Source organism: Oryx dammah, unplaced genomic scaffold (assembly GCF_014754425.2).
Source record: "Oryx dammah isolate SB20612 unplaced genomic scaffold, SCBI_Odam_1.1 HiC_scaffold_2, whole genome shotgun sequence".
Classification (NCBI taxonomy): Eukaryota; Metazoa; Chordata; class Mammalia; order Artiodactyla; family Bovidae; genus Oryx; species Oryx dammah.
In genome coordinates, this window is record NW_024070186.1 from 37,101,673 (window position 1) to 37,118,994 (window position 17,322).

General features: G+C 37.3%; 1 non-coding gene across 1 annotated transcript; it reads left to right on the plus strand.

The window, feature by feature from the left end:
- Nucleotides 1–2,486: 2,486 nt before the first annotated feature.
- On the plus strand, nucleotides 2,487–2,622 carry LOC120859806. The gene has a single exon (XR_005720159.1). It is a non-coding gene; the product is annotated as a small nucleolar RNA SNORA70 (small nucleolar RNA).
- The last annotated feature ends 14,700 nt before the right edge of the window (nucleotides 2,623–17,322 follow it).

Sequence of the window (17,322 nt, forward strand, 5' to 3'; positions counted from 1 at the left end):
ATATATATATATGTAAAGTATATACATATATATGTTCTATATATATAGTTAGTTTAGGTATGATATTCTTTATTTATTTTTTTAATTTATTAATTTATTTTTAATTTTTACTTTACAATTCTGTATTGGTTTTGGCATAGATTGACATGATAATTCACTTTGTTTTGATAATTACACAAATAAATAAGGGTTCAGTCCCTGTGTTGGGACGATCTTCTGGAAGAAGACATGGCAACCCACTCCAATATTCTTGCCTGGAGAATCGTGTGGACAAAGAAGCCAAGTAACCTACTGTCCATAGGGTGGAAAAGAGTCAGACACAAATGAAGTGACTTAGTACACATGCAGGCATAAATGAAAAAATATATACCTTCTGCATTTGTCCTTATAGGTGCTGCTTCACTTACATAGCATTCCCTTCTATCACCCATGAATTAACTTGGAAGACTTGGCCAAACATTTTTCTGCCTTACTTTTCCTGATTTTGTTTAGATTGAAAAAAAAGCATATAACTCAAATAAATAACTATACATTTAACTACTTTATTATATAAATGCAAAATCATATTTTGTATTGAATTTGAAATATGATTAGACCTATATCCCATTCTCAGTAGATTTAAAAGAAAATTTACCTAATATCAAACTTTAAGTAGACTATTTTTGTCTACTTCCAAAGAAATTTTAAAAAAGAAAAAAATTTAAATGATATGATTTTTGTATTTTATTGGTTCCTTGTAAATGAATATGAAGGTTCAGTGATAGCTAAGACTATTAAACTATTACTTCACCTTTGAGTAAGAAATTTGGGGAAGGGATATTTATCTAAAAGGCAGCCATAAATCATCATTGTATTCTTTTGTAAGCAAAAAGTAGAAGCAATACATAGTTTGTAACCAGCAGTTTCATCTTCTCTTCATGTTGTGGCAGATTAATACCAGCTTAGCCCAAACATCCAAAGTTATGCTGTTGGCAATGTAGCCATCTGTTTTTAATGAATATCTGGGGTCCATTTTTCAGTTAAGCTTCTCTTATTGTGTGTGTATGTTGCTTTTTCAGAGCTATCTGCATAATTGCTTAAAGATTTTACTGCAAAATTAATATCCTTGCTGTGAACAAGGGAACAGGGCAAAAACCAGGATGACAGAGCCTGAGATGAGGTGAAAAGCAAATCCAATTTTTCCTTGCACCATAGAAACCTCGTCAGGACTAGCTTTATCTGGTAATCCACATTTAAACTTTAACCTGTAGGGGGGCTCTTTGTGTTAGATAATGTAAGCACAAAAGGAGGCTGAATCACTAATCAGATTAATCATATTTTGTAAGACTCAAAAGCTTCATTAAAAAGACCTGGTATCCAAGTTACAAAATTTTGCTAGTGGTAGTGGTGAAGGAGGAGTTTGTCAAAAAAAAAAAAAAGTCATGGAAATGCTCAAATGCCTTCAACTTTTAATGATCCTATAGCAAGCAAGACTGAAGAACAATGTAATATCCTAATTTACAAAATCATACCTTCACAGAATTAGCCAATATTTTATTGCACTTTCTTCATATTTTAATATAAGAAGGTACTATTGGATAAAAGTTTTCATTGCTATTATAGTTTCTTCATATTTTGAGCATATATTGATACATTTGTATTATAGGCACCTATAATTTATATTTATATAAGAAACATAAATGCAATATACATTATGTATATAAAACAACTACCAACTGTCAGTTGATGACTTATTATTCTAAGTCATTTCTCAAAGTATTTTATAAACTTGACTGTTCAATTAAGGAGAGTATTTGATGGAAATGGGGACCTTCTGAGGAATAAAGTGGAAAGGAGAAACTTTGTTGGCCCAGAATTTTATACGACATGAAGCAAAGAAATGCAGTCACAAATTTCTTTGGTTTGTTGAAAAAGAAGGAAGGAAGAAAAATATGTCATTAAACTAAATCTTTGCAAGCAAAGCAAATCTTTAAAACAAATAAGCAAATGAGTTCTATGGTTGACAGTCTGTAGCATGACTAGGTAATTATGGGGAAAATGCAATTGCATGTGTAAGTTTATGCACACACCAAAATCTCCTCTTCAAAAACTCAGCCCTCATATTTTAAATCAACAATAGTTTTTGGCATGTGGTATGTTACACAAATGCTTCCTAGCAAAACTGCTTCGATAATAATCTTGGTGAAAGAGCATGCCTAATAATAGCTTTTGAAAATTGTTCCATGCTACCTTTTGAAGATACCATGTAATTCTGATGTCTGATTAACAGTATAAAAACATTGTATCAGTTCATTTTTCTCAGCACATCCTCAAGAGAGATCCATTTATAAAATTATATATTCATATCTGTGGAAGTCTCTCTCTTAAAACGAGCTATGCAAAATTACTAAGGAAGAGACACAAGTCTTTATAACCAAGTCATTTGAGATGAGGAAACTCAACCAAATGAAATGACAATGTATTGACAACAAAAACACAAACAAGACTTATAACTAGTTGAGCCAACTGTGCTCTTTTCCCCAAGCAGGCTCAGTGTGCAATGGCTGCAAACAGTAGCCTCCTTGGTAGTGTAGGCAGCCCGCTGCCTGTACAGGTTGCCCTAAGGGACCTTGAAAGACAACTGTTTCCAGTGGACATTCATGACTAATCAGCTGTCCCCAAATGAGGCTCCAGACAAGTATGTGTGGTACGTTTAGAAAGCCCCAGGGCACAGTGGCCAAGGTCCATCATAAAGTTCATCCACACCAAGCTGCAGAACAAGGAGCATGTGACTGAGGTCCTCCAGGGCCAACTTCAAGTTCCCTGGCCACCGGAAGGTCCACATCTCCAAGAAGTGGGGATTTACCAAGTTTAATGTGGGTGAATTTGAAAACATGGTGGCAGAAAAACAGTCCATACTGGATGGCTGCATGGTCAGATATATCTCTAATCATGGCCCTCAGGACTCATGAGAGCCTTGGCACTATCCCCTTCTTAATCATGCCCACCAATGAATCCTACCTTCCTGTCAAAAACAAACAAACCAACCAAGAAACAGAAGTAATGTCAATGACTTCTTAGCATATGATGAGATTCGATATTGGATTTAAATTACTGAACATTTTAAATTGTACCACACAAGGTCCAAGTCTATTAACAAATTTGTAGGTTAAATATCAGATGTAATAATTCCTGAATGAACCATTGATAAGTCTGGTGCATGAGTTCTCAGTATTTGACAATACCAGAATGATCTAAATTAAGAATATCTGCATTTACAGATCTCTGTATTTATTAATTATTATTCACAATAATAATAAAAGTATATTTCTAACTTATCCCCAACATTTCAATAGTGCCTCTTGCCATGATATATAAATACCACCTTTAGACACTGAGGCATAAGCTCTTTCCTATGGAGTTGGAATCTGCATGACTTGTATTTTGCTACCTCTATCACAACAGATAAGTGAAATATTGAAAGTATTTATATACCTTAAAAACAATGGTATATAAATTTCATTTTTAGATTTTTAAAATGCATTTGACCTATGACTTTGAATTATAAAAACCTTCAAAAATTCACTGTTACATTCATCCCATAAAGAAGTAGACTCTTTCAACATATAAGCACTTCCTTTACACAAATGTTTTGACTACCTCTCCTCAACACAAAAACATAAACAAATGAATACGAAACCATATACACACTCCAAAAAATAAAGATAACAAGTCCTTATTCTTTTAAGGATCTAACATCTGAGCTCTTGAGCAATTTTAACCTCTGATGAACTTAAGTCAATGAAGGGCAATGAATAAAGGGCTGGTGACCTATTTATCAATTTACTGGGCAAACAGTTCTTCCAGAGCATCAGACCAGCTCTGCGTTTTCATGTAAGTCAGATTAGCATCCTGGTTGTCAGTGTGTCATCTATGAGAGGGGAAGATGACCTTAGTTCTCTGTAAGGCCACCCATTGTTTGAATATTCAGTGACACTAAATGTTGGATATGGGTGAAGGTTGTAGAAAAGGTCTTCCTTATACAAATATAAATATTTAGAGGTTTCTAGAGGAATAAAGTGAAAAACATAACTGCCATAACTCAGGTTCAGTTAATTGAATTATGTGGTCATCCTACCACACAAAGAAAATCAGAACTCTCAAAAGTCTAGTGGATGCAGAAAATAGAGACAGCAATTTGAATCATTTGTTTCCCCTAAGCCTCAAGCTGTTCTCAAATTGGCAATTTTGCCTAAACTAGGCATTTATTTGATTGATTTTTTTTTTTCTTTCTGTCCTGAATGAATCATGACAGTTTTTATCTGTGTCAGCATACCAGCTCAGTCACAGAAACAGGAGGTGGGAGAATCCACTTCTGGGTGATTACAGCTCATGGGCCTCCAGTATGCAAAACACTTAGTGAGATTCAAAGAATGAGCAGAAATACAGATAGTGTGCTTTATTTTCAGATCATTTTTGATTCAGTTCTCAAGACCATCTTTCAGGTAGGATCTTTTTCTTTTTCCTCCAATGGAGGGGAAAAAAAAATCTTCACAGTGTTTTAAATAAAAATAAAATGAACGCAAAACAAAATAACAAAAACCTTACACGACTGCTTCTGAGTAAAAAAAGAAAATTCCCCTTTGGAACAGAGAGCAGCTGTGAAGACATCTGTGGGCTGAACAGAGTCCTAAAAGAACAATTGTGCGTACATCTGTGGAGATAAAATAAGTGATGGATAAAATGTGAATCAAGAGCTCACATTCTGTAGATACTATTATGCATGTATAAGAATAAAACGAGACTCATAAAATATCCTTTTTCACTTCATCATCAACTATGGTGAATTAAAATGTGACCATAAAAGAGTAAAATAAGTGCTGGATTATGAAAGGTCAGCTGGAGGGGCATAAAACTGTTTGGTCTTTGCTTTTTTCAGAGTAGACCTAAGGGCACGTATACCATCTCCCAGTGAATCCCATACATTTTCATTTGACCATCTGTAAGGAGAGAAATTTCAGTAGTATCCAGCATACCACTTGTGTCTTATGCAAATATGCTGTCAGTCCTCAAAAACCTAGAATATTTTTCTAAGCCTTTGCAATGCAGTTATGTGAAATTTGAAGTGGACTGCAAATAATTAAATATAGTTAAGACACTGAGAAAATTAAATGTTTCGTAAAATCACATAACAAATATATTTTTAGATGTCATCAATTTCTACCTTACTTTCCAAATATATTAATAATTTCAAGTCCAGAGCAGCAAAGTGACTTGACCAAAAACACATGGACAGTGGCAGAACTCGGATAAGAATGGCACAAGGACACAAGATGTCCTGGCTTTCAACTTAAATTGCTTTATAGTTAGCTATCTTGGAATTATTTTACAAATTTTGTTAAATAGCATTTGGTCTCTGGACATAATTTAAAACCAATTAGATTATAAACACCCTGTAATGGAGCATGCCCATGTTACTGAGTTGTACCAAACTTTAATATTCCAATAATTAATTATGTTATTTTAATTTTTCCAGATCATATGAAAGGATGGAGTCTTTCCTGGATGTTTAGTGTACTTTCAAACTCCTCTTGCCAAAAACTAGGCAATATACCATACAAAGAACATAAATCAATCATAATTATACTTATGCATAAGGTTAGAAAATCTTTCTATAAACCATTAGCAAGTCAAACTGAGCAGTATATTATATGAATAGCATAACTAAGGAGGTTTTATTCCAGGAATTTAGGGGTATTTACTCTAAATGAAAAAAGTGATGTAGTCTTTATTAAAGGTAGGTGATAAATTTAATCAATATTTCTTTTCAAAACTATTCCAAAATCAGAAATCAAAAATATTTCTTTCACGTGATAAAGACTATCATGAAACAATAGACAGCATAATTTTTTAATTGTTAAATTCTGGAGTCACTTCTGCTATTAAACACATATATTCTAGTTAATTGCTGTAAAATACAATCACTTTATAGCTATAATTAAAAGGAAGAGACAAATCTAGTACTATACTTATACATTGTATGCTTTTTACTTGGAAAGTCGAAAATAGTCAGCTGAATCAATTGAAATATTACAAGCTATAACATATTAAGTAAAAGCGACAATCACAAAAATAATCCAATAATTAAATGCTCAATGACAATCTGGAATCTGTCAGAGAGAAAGAAAACTTTTCAAAATAGCAATTGAAAGTGTAACTTACAGAGAGAAAAATAAATAACTTCAATATTGATTTAAACATAGACAATTAAAAGCTTCACTAAGTAAGTACATAAAGGCTCAGATATATGTAGAGTCTTATTATGGTCTTAGATTAAAGGACTTAACATAAAGAGATACATTCCCCAGAGGTAATCTATGAATTTATATAAGTCATCCAATATGCCAAAGGGAATTTTCTTCAGAATTTTGCAAAATGATTTTTAAGTAAATTTGGAGAATAATAACAGAAAATATAAGAATTGCAAGAACATTATTGGAAGGATAATTTGAGAGCCTAGTTGTATAAAATATTAACTTATATTCTAAAGATATAGTAATTAAAACAGTATGATACTGACATAAACATCAATGTAAAAAGATAGAAAATTCAGAAACATGCCCAAGGACATGTATTAAGTACACAATAAAGGAAATATCTTAAATCACTTAGAAAAGTAATAGAATTTTTAATAAATGACATTATATAGTTTATTACAGTGTATAATAAAATTAATCCCTGATGAATTAAAAAATAAAGTAAAAAATGTGTTCTTAATAGTACTATGATAAAAAGAAAAACTAGGTCAGTAGAGATTGTCATATTGAAGTATGTCAGACAGAGGAGAAATATTGTATGACATTCTTTACATGTGGGATGTGAAAAGAAATGATACAAAGGAAGCTACTTACAAGACAGAAAGAGACTCATAGAGAATGAACTTATGGTTGCTGGGAGGAAGTATAGGGGAAAAGGGTAGTTAGGGAATTTGGGATAGACATGTACAGAGGAGGTTTAGTAGCTAGGCTGTGCCCGATTCTTGTGACCCCATGGACTATATAGCCCACCAGGCTCCTCTGTCCATGGAATTTTCCAGGCAAGAGTACTGGAGTGGATTGTCATTTTCTCCTCATGACATCTTCCGAACCCAGGGATCAAACCTGGGTCTCCTGCATTGCAGGCAGATCCTTTACCCCAGAGCCACCAGGGAAGCTGGACATGTACACACTGTTGTATTTAAAATGGACAACCAACAAAGACTTCCTGTATAGCACATGGAATTCTGCTCAACTGTTATGTGGCAGACTGGATGTGAGGGGAGTTTGGGGGAGAATGGATACACATGTACATATATATATATGGCTGAGTCTCTTTGCTGTTTACCTGAAACTGTTAAAACATTGTTAATTGGCTATACACCAAAATGAAATAAAAAGTTAAAAATGAAATTACAATTTTTAAAATAGGTCAGGAATTATATAAACTTGGATTATGAATGCTTTTCTAAGTACACTATGAAAAGTAGAACTATTAAGGCCAAAATTAACAGATTTGTCCTCTTCTCACCACTATACTACAATCTCCTCAGCTAAGATCTTCCTAATGGGTTTGTTTGATGTTGCTGAAACCCTCAAGGCAGTCAAATACCTAAGGACTTGGGAGAAAATAAAGTGAGAGAAGTGTTCAGAAAAAGAAATGGGAAATTTCCAGTAAAAATATTTCTTAAATTGCTATGCCTATAAAATTCAAAGGCAATATAAAATCAGTTAACTAGCATACTAATTACAATGATAATTTACTATATTAAAGAATCATTGATATCACTGCTTTACTTCTTCTATACAATGTGTCTCAGTCATATCAGTATTTAGGATTTAGACAATCAGTAATTTCATTCAACTGCATTATAAATGAAACTGAGTTTTTTAAATGATCTGTAAACCTAACCACTCTGCTAAACATATGGGTCTGTGGGAAAATATGTTTTATTTCCAAGTGACTGATTTTTAAATGGACCTTGGAAATATAGCCTATTACCAAAGCATGAAATACTCATATTTTATGCATATATGTCTTCACATGCATACACATATATATGTTACTATATTTTTTGAAGGTTTTTCTCTTTGTTTTAGGAATGTCATTCCATATAAAAACAATAAAAATATAACAGTGTTAAGAAGAAACTTACAGTTGAATATTCAAGTGGAAAATATGCACACATTATCATTTACCATAATTTTAAATGGTAAATTAATTGACCGCAAAAAACCCCAAAATGTTCTTCCTAAATCCCTCTGCTGTCTCAACTCTTGGAGTATTATAGGCAGAAGTCCTACCTAGTGTTATTTATAAGTATCAAATTAAGACTGAATATGTACAGAAAATCCATTGGTTTAAAGGTTAATTTAATATCTTTGACTATTCGATGTTCTGCAATAGGAATAACCCACCTTGACAAAAGGACAAAATGATTCTGTAAAGATATTGAAATATCCAATTCTGAGACTATTTAGTCAGTTACCAGTAAAGCAATCTGGTGCTAGATTGATCCCAGGACCAACAAAAAAAGATATAGTTAAATCCAAACCAACCATCTGATAAGGGGCAACTTAATATCTCAAATACTTGTGGAAAACCAGTCAAAATATACTTGCCAACTTAATTCAGAGGATAGTAAGGATTAAGCAATTAACTTGGTTATGTTATATATATATATAATTTATATATACTAGTATATATAATTTTTATATACTAATATATATATATTTACACATGGAAATGGTAACCCATTCCAATATTCTTGCCTGGAGAATTGCATGGACAGAGGAGCCTGGCGGCCTACAGTCTATGGGGTCACAAAGAGTCAGACACGACTTCACTTTCATTTTCATATATATATGCAACACATAACTCACATGTACTGGCAGAGCAGTGCTAAGTAATTCTCCTGCCATGCAGGAGACGTAGGAGATGTAGTTTCTATCCCAGGGTCAGGAAGATCCCCTGGAAAAGGAAACTGCAATCTACTCCAGTATTTCTGCCTGGAAAGTTCCATGGACAGAGGAGCCTGGTAGACTGCAGTCAATGGGGTCTCAAAGAATAGGACACAGCTGAGCACATGCACACACACACACACACAGCACATAACTCAAACAGAATATACTACGCTCACATCACAATAACCAGTTTTGGGTAAGACATATAAAGTACAATGTGAAGTCAAGTGGGCCTTAGGAAGCATCACTACGAACAAAGTTAGTGGAGGTGATGGAATTCCAGTGGAGCTATTTCAAATCCTGAAAGATGATGCTGTGAAAGTGCTGCACTCAATAGGCCAGCAAATCTGGAAAACTCAACAGAGGCCACAGGACTGGAAAAGGTCAGTTTGCATTCCAATCCCAAAGAAAGGCAATGCCAAAGAATGCTCAAACTACCACACAATTGCACTCATCTCACACGCTAGCAAAGTAATGCTCAAAATTCTCCAAGCCAGGCTTCAACAATACATGAACCATGAACTTCCAGATGTTCAAGCTGGTTTTAGAAAAAACAGAAAAACAAGAGATCAAATTGCCAACATCCGCTGGATCATGGAAAAAGCAAGAGAGTTCCAGAAAAAGATCTATTTCTGCTTTATTGACTACGCCAAAGCCTTTGACTGGGTGGATCACAGTAAACTGTGGAAAATTCTGAAAGAGACGGGAATACTAGACCACCTGACCTGCGTCTTGAGAAATCTGTATGCAGGTCAAGAAGCAACAGTTAGAACTGGACATGGAACAACAGACTGGTTCCAAATAGGTAAAGGAGTATGTCAAGGCTGTGTATTGTCACCCTGCCAGAGTACATCATGAGAAACGCTGGGCTGGATGAAGAACAGCTGGAATCAAGACTGCTGGGAGAAATATCAATAACCTCAGATATGCGGATGACACCACCCTTATGGCAGAAAACAAAGAAGAACTAAAGAGCCTTTTGATGAAAGTGAGAGAGGTGAGTGAAAAAGTTGGCTTAAGGTCAACATTCACAAAACTAAGATCATGGCATCTAGTCCCATTACTTCATGGCAAATAGATGGGGAAACAGTGACAGACTTTATTTTTAGGGACTCCAAAATCATTGCAGGTGGTGACTGCAGCCATGAAATAAAAGGACACTTACTCCTTAGAAGAAAAGTTATGACCAACCTAGACAGCATAATAAAAAGCAGAGACATTACTTTGCCAACAAAAATCCATCTTGTCAAGGCTATGGTTTTTCCAGTAGTCATGTATGGATGTGAGAGTTGGACTGTGAAGAAAGCTGAGCACTGAAGAATTGATGCTTCTGAACTGTGGTGTTGGAGAAGACTCTTGAGAGTCCCTTGGAGTGCAAGGAGATCCAACCAGTCCATCCTAAGGGAAATCAGTCCTGAATGTTCATTGGAAGAACTGATGCTTAAGCTGAAACTCCAGTACTTTGGCCACCTGATGTGAAGAGCCGACTCATTTGAAAAGACCCTGAGGCTGGGAAAGATTGAAGGCTGGAGAAGGGGACGACAGAGGATGAGATGGTTGGATGGCATCATCAACTCAATGGACATGAGTCTGAGTAAATTCTGGGTGTTGGTGAGGGACAGGAAGGCCTGGCGTGTGTAGTCCATGGGGTTGCAGAGCTGGATACGACTGAGCGACTGAACTGAACTGATAAAGTTTAAACAGTTGAATTTTGATAATGTTTGGAATTTGTAACTCTTTTTTTCCATTAAATTTTCTCTCCTTTTAGCCAAAATATCTATAATTGGTATCCTATGGCTGTCCCACCATTGCATTATGGGAGCAGATAAGTTGGTGTATGAATTTCTCAGGTTCAAAGATGAGGCTGGATTGTTTCTCAAGATGGATTATACTCCCCAGAGTCTCATGAAAATTTAGAAAATTTGGGTGATGAGATTTGGGACTTTTGAATTTATGAAATTTAGGTGAGCTTTCTGGAATTGAATTGATTTTGTCATGAGTTGAGACCTTTCAGTTCAGTTCAGTCGCTCAGTCGTGTCCAACTCTTTGCGACCCCAGGAATCGCAGCACACCAGGCCTCCCTGTCCATCACCAACTCCTGGAGTTCACCCAAAACCATGTCCATCGAGTCGGTGATGCCATCCAGCCATCTCATCCTCTGTTGTCCCCTTCTCCTCCTGCCCCCAAACCCTCCAAGCATCAGAGTCTTTTCAAATGAGTCAGCTCTTCGCATTAGTGGCCAAAGTATTGGCGTTTCAGCTTCAACATCATCCTTCCAATGAACACCCAGGACTGATCTCCTTTAGAATGGACTAGTTGGATCTCCTTGCAGTCCAGGGACTCTCAAGAGTCTTCTCCAACACCACAGTTCAAAAGCACCAATTCTTCGGCGCTCCGCTTTCTTCACAGTCCAACTCTCACATCCATACATGACCACAGGAAAAACCATAGCCTTGACTAGATGGACCTTTGTTGGCAAAGTAATACCTCTGCTTTTCATTTTTTAAAAAAATGTATGGTCAACTGATTTATACTTCTTCATTTGAGTAGACAGAAAATGCTTCTCATTAAAAATAAATTCCTAACACATGAAAATTTTTATCTTTTCTTTTTCCATGTTGAGTTTTTTTCATAGCCATTGGCTAAATGTTGCTGCAAAATCTGATTTTAAATTGATACATTTTTATGTCTTTATGTTAAATTTTGAAAATACACCCTATCTCTGGGAATATTATGACAGAAACAAAAAACTGAAATGCAAAATGAAACTACTGCAGGTGCCTAACAAGAAAATATGGACACACAAATACCCCCATAAATCTCAGTAAAGTATAATTCAATTTTGCTCCAGATTAAAAAATCTTGCTTGCTGGTTTGAGCTGAAGTTATACTGGCCCCACCTTGAACTGTTCACTTTCCATGGAAAGCAATCCTGTTGTCTGTCTTTTTTGACCCCTTGGTAGCACAGCTGTGGTGGGGCCACTACCAGTTTGTCACTTCAGACAATGCTTCCTTCTGCATTTTCTTAGTTTATCCCCCATAGACCATTGGCATGCAATCCAAGGCTTTGCAACATCCCCTGGCTTCCTGAATATACGGACTAACCAGGATTTAACCATCCCAGGAAGGTTCTGGTTTGCTTGGAGGGGATGCTAAGAGTCAGGACATCATCACAGACACTGGCCAAGCAGAACTGTTGGTTTTAATTTAGTTCAGTTCAGTCCAGTTCAGTCACTCAGTTGTGTCCTACTCTTTGCCATCCCATGAATCGCAGCACGCCAGGCCTCCCTGTCCATCACCAACTCCCAGAGTTCACTCACACTCACCTCCATCGAATCAGTGATGCCATCCAGCCATTTCATCCTCTGTCATCCCCTTCTCCTCCTGCCCACAATCCCTCCCAGCATCAGAGTCTTTTCCAATGAGTCATCTCTTCTCACGAGGTGGCCAAAACACTGGATTTTCAGCTTTAGCATCATTCCTTCCAAGAAATCCCAGAGTTGATCTCCTTCAGAATGGACTGGTTGGATCTCCTTGCAGTCCAAAGGACTCTCAAGAGTCTTCTCCAACACCACAGTTCAAAAGCACCAATTCTTCAACGCTAAGCTTTCTTCACAGTCCAACTCTCACATCCGTACATGACCACAGGAAAAACCATAGATTTGACTAGACGGACTTTTGTTGACAAAGTAATGTCTCTGCTTTTCAATATGCTATCTAAGTTGGTCATAACTTTCCTTCCAAGAAGTAAGCGTCTTTTAATTTTATTGCTGCAGTCACCATCTGCAGTGATTTTGTAGCCCCCCAAAATAAAGTCTAACACTGTTTCCACTGTTTCCCTGTCTATTTCCCATGAAGTGATGGGACCAGATGCCATGATCTTCATTTTCTGAATGTTGAGTTTTAATCCACCTTTTTCATTCTCCTCTTTCACTTTCATCAAGAGGTTTTTTAGTTCCTCTTCACTTTCTGCCTTAAGGGTGGTGTCATCTGCATATCTGAGGTTATTGATATTTCTCCCAGCAATCTTGATTCCAGCTTGTGTTTCTTCCAGTCCAGCATTTCTCATGAAGTACTCTGCATAGAAGTTAAATAAGCAGGGTGACAATATACAGCCTTGACATACTCCTTTACCTACTTGGAACCAGTCTGTTGTTCCATGTCCAGTTCTAACTGTTGTTTCCTGACTTGCATATAGATTTATCAAGAGGCAGGTCAGGTGGTCTGGTATTCCCATCTCTTTTAGAATTTCTTACATTTGGCTGTGATCCACACAGGCAAAGGCTTTGGTATAGTAAATAAAGCAGAAATAGATATTTTTCAGGAATTCTCTTGCTTTTTCAATGATCCAGAAGATGTTGGCAATTTGATCTCTGGTTCCTCTGCCTTTTCTAAAACCAGCTTGAACATCTGGAAGTTCACAATTCTCATATTGCTGAAGCCTGGCTTGGAGAATTTTGAGCATTACTTTACTAGCATGTGAGATGAGTGCAATTGGGCAGTAGTTTGAGCATTTTTTGGCATTGCCTTTCTTTGGGATTGGAATGAAAACTGAACTTTTCCAGTCCTGTGGCCACTGCTGAGTTTTCCAGATTTGCTGGCATATTGAGTGCAGCACTTTCAAAGCATCATCTTTCAAGATGTGAAACAGCTCAATTGGAATTCCATCACCTCCACTAGCTTGGTTCGTAGTGATGCTTCCTAAGGCCCACTTGACTTCACATTCCAGGATGTCTGGCTCTAGATGAGTGATCACACCATCGTGAATATCTGGGTTGTGAAGATCTTTTTTGTACTGTTCTTCTGTGTATTCTTGCCACCTCTTCTTAATATCTTCTGCTTCTGTTAGGTCCAGACCATTTCTGTCCTTTATCGAGCCCATCTTTGCATGAAATATTCCTTTGGTATCTCTAATTTTTTTGAAGAGATCTCTAGTCTTTCCCATTATGTTGTTTTCCTTTATTTCTTTGCATGGGTCGCTGAAGAAGGCTTTCTTATCTCTCCTTGCTATTCTTTGGAACTCTGCATTCAGATGCTTATATCTTTCCTTTTCTCCTTTGTTTTTTGCTTCTCTTCTTTTCACAGCTATTTGTAAGGACTTTCCAGATAGCTATTTTGCTTTTTTGCATTTCTTTTCCATGGGGAGGGTCTTGATCCCTGTCTCCTGGACAATGACACAAACCTCCGTCCATAGTTCATCAGGCACTCTATCAGATCTAGGCCCTTAAATCTATTTCTCACTTACACTGTATAATCGTAAGGGATTTGACTTAGGTCATACCTGAATGGTCTAGTGGTTTTCCCCACTTTCTTCAATTTCAGTCTGAATTTGGCAATAAGGAGTTCATGATCTGAGCCACAGTCAGCTCCTGGTCTTCTTTTAGTTGACTGTATAGAGCTTCTCCATCTTTGGCTGCAAAGAATATAATCAATCTGATTTCGGTGTTGACCATCTGGTGATGTCCATGTGTAGAGTCTTCTCTTGTGTTGTTGGAAGAGGGTGTTTGCTATGACCAGTGCGTTCTCTTGGCAAAACTCTAGTAGCCTTTGCCCTGCTTCATTCCGCATTCCAAGGCCAAATTTGCCTGTTACTCCAGGTGTTTCTTGACTTCCTACTTTTGCATTCTAGTCCCCTATAATGAAAAGGACATCTTTTTTGGGTGTTAGTTCTAAAAGGTCTTGTAGGTCTTCATAGAACTGTTCAGCTTCAGTTTCTTCAGCGTTACTGGTTGGGGCACAGACTTGGATTACTGTGATACTGAATGGTTTGCCTCGGAAACGAACAGAGATCATTCTGTCGTTTTTGAGATTGCACCCAAGTACTTCATTTCGGACTCTTTTGTTGACCATGATGGCTACTCCATTTCTTCTGAGGGATTCCTGCCTGCAGTAGTAGATATAATGGTCATGAGTTCAATTCACCCATTCCAGTCCATGTTAGTTCACTGATTCCTAGAATGTTGACGTTCACTCTTGCCATGTCCTGTTTGACCACTTCCAATTTGCCTTTATTCATGGACCTAACTTCCCAGGTTCCTATGCAATATTGCTGTTTACAGCATTGGACCTTGCTTCTATCACCAGTCACATTCACAGCTGGGTATTGTTTTTGCTTCGGCTCCATTCCTTTATTCTTTCTGGAGTTATTTCTCCACTGATCTCCAGTAGCATATTGGGCACCTACTGACCTGGGGAGTTCCTCTTTCAGTATCCTATCATTTTGCCTTTCATTCTGTTCATGGTCAGGGGCAGTGGCCGAGAGGAACAACCCCACCTCCAAGGAGCAGTGGCTGCATGGACTCAGGAGGCCCGAGAGGAGCTACTCCACGTTCAAGGTAAGGAGGGGCGGCAGTGAGGAGATACCCCTCATCCAAGGTAAGGAGCAGCTGCTGCACTTTTCTGGAGCAGCTGTGAAGAGATACTCCATGTCCAAAGTAAGATAAACCCAAGTAAGACTGTAGGTGTGGCGAGAGGGCATCAGAGGGCAGACACACTGAAACCATAATCGCAGAAAACTAGTCAATCTATTCACACTAAGACCACAGCCTTGTCTAACTCAATGAAAATAAGCCATGCCCTGTGGGGCCACCTATGATGGGCAGGTCAAGGTGGAGAGGTCTGACAGAATGTGGTCCACTGGAGAAGGGAATGGCAAACCACTTCAGTATTCTTGCCTTGAAAACCCCATGAACACTATGAAAATCATTATAATACACAGAAAATAGCTAGTGGAAAGGTCTTTAGTTAGAGTTCCAAAGCAAAGAGAAGAAGGGGAGCAGTCTTAACTGTGTCAAATATTCTTGGGAATTACACAAAGATCATGGAAGAGGAACTATTGGATTTGGCAAGGTGATGCCTGATATAAGAAGATCTTATTAGAGTGAGCAGAGAGGAGATGCTAAGGAGGGTAAGAAGTGGAGACATTAGCTATAGATAATTTTTTCAATAAATTTTGCTATAACACAGAGAAATCAGACAATAACTGCAGGGTTGCTGTGACATCAAGCAAACTTTTTAAAAGGAAATTCTAAAGTATCCTATATACTGAAGGAATGATTGGTGGAAGGGAGAAAGCATGCAGAAGGATGTGGGGATAGTCAGAACAAAGTCCTTGAGCAGGCAAAAGAGAGTGAGTTTGAAACCCATGTGGAAAATTTGCTATTTGAAAGAAGCAGACAGAACACACTCATCTGAAATATGACAAGGGAAGGTTGAGGGAAGGTGTAGAATTTAATATATCAGTTGGCTTCCCTAGTGGCTCAGACAATACAGAATCTTCCTGCAATGCAGGAGACCTGGGTTTGACCCCTGGGTTGGGAAGACCCCCTGGAGAAGGGAATGGCTACCCATTCCAAGTATTTTTGCCTGGAAAATTCCATGGACAGAGGAGACTGTTCGTCTATGGAATGGACAGACTATAGCCCATGGGATAACAAAGAGTCAGACAAAACTGAGTGACTAACACTGGGAATTCCTTTAGTAGGAAGATAAACTCACGGTCCATTTTCTTCCATTTTTCTCAAGCATATGAAATATATTTATATTCGTTGTAGAAGATTTGAGAAGAGAAGATAACTTGAAAAGGTTGATGCCTTTTGGTGACTCACCTGGTTCAGGCATGGATCTTTAAAGTGTTTGAATGGTTCTCTTTACTAAAACCTCATGAGGACAAAAAGATTTGTTAAGAATAGAAAATTTATGCAATTATTCTCCCTCCCTCTCTCTCTCTCCCTATTTCTCTCTCTCTGCACACACTCACATGCTTTGTGTGAACAAATATGAAATAGATTCAGTCAATGCAGTAGCACTTTGACAATGTGAGGGAGGTTATCAGCCACATTAACAGAAAGAGCCTCTTCTTAATTGGGGCCCAAAATTAAAATAGCTCTTTAGCTTGAGCAGCAGCATAACCTTTCCTGTGCAACATCATTAACACCCAGGCAATTATGGATCCAGACACTGAGTTTGAATCATTTCACAAGACACTATGAAAATGCAGAATAATTAAATTATCCATTGCAGAATAATTAAATTATCCATAATCAACAAAGAAGTTTTGTGTCCTCTATTTGAAAATGGGCCATTTTTTTAATCCCCAAGTTTCCTGAGGGAGATCTTCAGAGAAATTTGAAAAAAAAAAAAAAAGTTAAAAAGGGTATTCTGTATAATTCCCATGTCCTCTTCTTGCCAGTACTGAAGTGGTTTGCCATTCCCTTCTCCAATGGACCACATTCGGTCAGACCTCTCCACCATGACCCACCCATCTTGGGTTGCCCCTCGGGCATGGCTTAGTTTCATTGAGTTAGACAAGGCTGTGGTCCTAGTGTGATTAGATTGACTAATT